This window comes from Mandrillus leucophaeus, unplaced genomic scaffold, assembly GCF_000951045.1.
Source record: "Mandrillus leucophaeus isolate KB7577 unplaced genomic scaffold, Mleu.le_1.0 Scaffold9, whole genome shotgun sequence".
Taxonomy (NCBI): Eukaryota; Metazoa; Chordata; class Mammalia; order Primates; family Cercopithecidae; genus Mandrillus; species Mandrillus leucophaeus.
This window is the reverse complement of record NW_012109807.1, coordinates 8,202,307-8,206,340: the sequence shown is the minus strand read 5'-3', so window position 1 is coordinate 8,206,340 and position 4,034 is coordinate 8,202,307.

Genomic DNA, 4,034 nt, shown 5'->3' with positions numbered 1-4,034 from the left:
CAAAGTGCTGAGATTACAGGCGTGAGCCACCATGCCTGGCCCTAATTCTTTTAATGTTAAACTCTTTCTCACTTTCCTCTCTCTTCTTCACTCATCAAGAACGGGGAACACTGATATAATTGGATGAGATTCCAGGATGTTGATGGTGCCAAGTTTATAAGCTTTAAACCCTTGTGTGGCTCTCCCTTTGGTACTTTGCTCTTTCTCCACAGAGAAAGGAGGCCAGACAAATGAGCTGATCTCTTATTGCGGACAGAACCTCTCATCTGTCTTCCTCCCTCATAAGCAGTGTTGCTCATTCACCCTCCCAGTCTTGGAAAGGAGCTGGTGGAAAGATCTGAGTTTAGAAGAGAGAAAGGCTCCAGCCTAGTGCCCAAGTCCTGGGCCCACATAGCCAGGTCACCCCATACTAGAGTTAGAGGAACTTAAAGTAAGGAAATTCCTTATTGCCTTCTGCCATTGTCTATGGTGTTGCTCATCTTCAGGAACTGCAGAAGGATGATGACCACACCAAGGCAAGACAGTCCATTCTTGAATATCATTCCTATAAGATCAAAATCTCATTCTAAGAGAATTGTCTTTGCTAGGTTTTAGTATCAGTATCTGTTTTGAAGAGTGATTTGAAATTTCCAAATATTTGAGAGTTTTTGTTTATATAAAATATTGTTGTTCAGTTCTTCTTAATTTGCTGTTGGGATATGTTAGTACCCTACAAGGCATCCAGCTCATTTTAAAATAATGCCACATTACAAAGGAATTTGTTAACAAGAAGTGTGCGGGGGAAGGGTAATTTTTTTTTTTTTTTTTGAGGCAGAGCGTCACTCACTCTGTCACCCAGGCTGGAGTGCAATGGCACAATCTCGGCTCACTGCAACTTCTGCCTCCCGGGTTCAAGGGATTCTCCTGCCTCAGCCTTCTGAGTGTCCGGGATTATAGGCACCCGCCATCATGCACAGCCAATTTTTGTATTTTTGTAGAGACAGGATTTCACCATGTTGGCCAGGCTGTTCTTGAACTCCTGACCTCAGACGATCTGCTCACCTTGGCCTCCAAAAGTGCTGGGATTACAGGTGTGAGCCACTGCGCCCGGCTGGAGAGGGTAATTTAAAAACAGACCTGCTTTATGCCATTTAAAATGGAAACATGTCCTGTTAAAAATCCGTTTAAATCCAGTGAGGTTTTCACTGTGCCATCAGTATCCAGCACTAAATAAACACTGTACGACGGAGATGACAGAAATTTCCTTTTGGAGAAAATTGAAGCCAACAGTTGATGAACACAGCATATAATTAACAGGGCAGGGTGTGGAGTCAGGCTGCCTGGGTTCAAATTCTGGAACCACCAGCTGAGTGGCCTTGGAGAAATAGCTTAATATTCTGCCTCAGTTTACTTATCTAGAAAATGGAGATAATTATGTCTCCCTCAAGGAGCTTTCTAAGTATTAAATAATATAATATATTTAAAGTGGTTAGAATATGATCTGACATTCTATGCATTCTAGCTATGATTAAGTGTTAATTCAGTCTGGTAAAAGTGAACATAATCTTTGCCAAGGGTAAAAAAAAAGCTCTGATCCTCATCAAAGATGTTAGATTGAGAGCCACGAGCCTGCATTCACTCTCCCAAATAATGAATGCTGAACTCAAGAACATCACAGCATAGAGAAACCTCTGTTTGATCTCTAAATCCCCCCGTCCGTCCCCACCCACCTCTCCCAAGGCTGCCCCTGATGGCCAAAACTCCCTTCAGCACAAGAACTAACAAAGGTTCAGCAGGAACTGCTTCGTGATTTAGCTGCCTCACTCTCAATTCCTCCTTCCTCTTCAGACGAAGTGCCTCTGTTTGAATTCCAGCTCAGGTTCTTTCTCACACATATATACAAGGAGTTAACATTCTCCGTTTCCTCTGGTTCCAGTTTTTGCAGTGGGCTTAGGAAAACTGCTTTTCCTCCCTTCATTTTCTTTATCACCCTCCCTCCCCCACCAAACATTCTGATCATGGCCATAAGCTCAAGCACTGGCAGTGACAGACTTGTATAAAGAAAAGGAAAACCCATTCAACCTGAAAAGTAAACAGCACAAAGGTCAAATACTAACGAAAGGCTTGTCAAAGGCTAGTACATGGTTGCCGAAAGCGTGGTACTGGCAAGCGATGCTTTGAGACTGTACAGGTAGAGAGAAGTCATTAGGGCTGCAGCATCCATGGGAAGGCTTTGGGGAGAGAGAGAAGAGCTAGAGCTGACCCTGAAGGGACGGTGGTTCCCAGACTGTGGCAATCTGGGTGGCCCGAGTAAAGGCATCTGTGCTCAGAGGCAGGGACCAGGCGGTTCTCTCTGGGACGGGGGTTTGTGTTGGAGACAATGAGCAAAAAGTCTAAAAGTACATCTGAGCCCTGAATGGTAAAGTTCAGAGGTTTGACAACAAGGATGGCAGTGATTTGATCAACGTCAATTACTGAGGGTTAAGGAAAGATACAAATTATCTGTAAAAATGTAAATTCAAAACAAATGTGTCAAAAGTTCAGTATAACAGTGTATCACCACTGTGCTAAAGGTTTTCTTATTTCAAATAACTCAGCAAACAAAAATGAGGCAAACCATTCTGTAACTAGCTAAACTGAAGTCCGTATTAACTATGTAATGCTTCAAAAGGACCTTAAACTTCTACTCACTTATCATTCTACAATTCAAGCAAGTAATGTTTCACATTTTCATCAGAATGTATGCTTACAGGCACATAAACATGAAAGACAGGGACAGATCATCTTGATGACTTGCATGTATGTGGCAAGTGTCCTAGGGAAAGGAGCAGGCATGGGGTGAAGGTGGGAACAGGAGTGCCTGGCATGACCATGTGAGGCAGGGCATTTGGCTGTGTGTTGCTGTGTGCTCTGTCTCATCCCCGTGATCCAAGAATATTAGTGTGGCAGGGTGTGGACAGCAAGGATTAATGGGTCACTGGCAAACGTGGGCGAGGCTGGGGTTCCACTCCCTTCTGAACAGTCTTTAGTACTATCAACCTTTTGCTTGTTTTTTGGTGATGTGGATGGCAGGTTTCATTTGCAGGGCCAAACATATATAATCTAATAACTGCCAGGAATGATTCGTGATATGGAATCAAATCTTTCAGTATTTTGTAAATGATAGAGGCATTAAAAGAATGCAGGAGAAATAAATCCCTGTGGATGAAGCAGACTTTTCTCTTGGGGACGGAATTACTCAGTTCTAACATTCACTATGTTTTACTAGATCTTTGACTGAAAAACCTGCAAATGATCTGGCCAGTTCTTCAATTTTAAAATCCAAAATCGTTTACTATCCCAATAACCTAAAAACAATAATTACTGCGGGGTCTTTTATTACGATTTTAAAGATACTTTTCATAAGCACAATTTTATTTCCTAGTGACTGGAAAAATAGGAATATGTTTAGAGCCTTTTGCTTAGTTGATAAGGTAACACTGAAACAAAGGTTAAAAACAAAGCTGAATGGAGAAAATAATGCCTCTAGGAATATTCATGTCAAACAGGTAAGAATGTTCTGGGCAACCGAGCCCCTGCCTCCACAATCTCAAAATCGCAGCGCCCTGTCCCTCCTGTCTGCCTACAAGGAACTGCCCCACCTCTTTTAAAGCTTCTTTCTCTGAACTGTGCAAGGAAGAGAGCATCGCCTCACAGTGCTGAGGTGAAAATTAAAACTACGCAGGGGTCAGTTCTCTGCACACTGAAAAGTATGAACAGAAGTTCGTCTGTAGCGTTTCCCGCAGTCTTCTCGCCTCTCCTTGGCGTCTGGCGCCTTCCTCCCCCATCTGCTCGCACCCTAGCTTTCCACCCCAGCTCATCAGTTTGTTTGTTTGTTCATTCATTCATTCATATTCTCCGCTGTTGTTAATTTTCCCACTGACAGTAGGCGCAGGGGGCAACGCCATCCGCCCTGTCCCTCTAGCGTGGCCTCTGCTTGGGAGTTTGGGGTGGAAGTCGTCCCGGCCCGGCCCGGGTGGTTCCGCACCCCGGTTTCCGCACCTGGCTCGGGGACG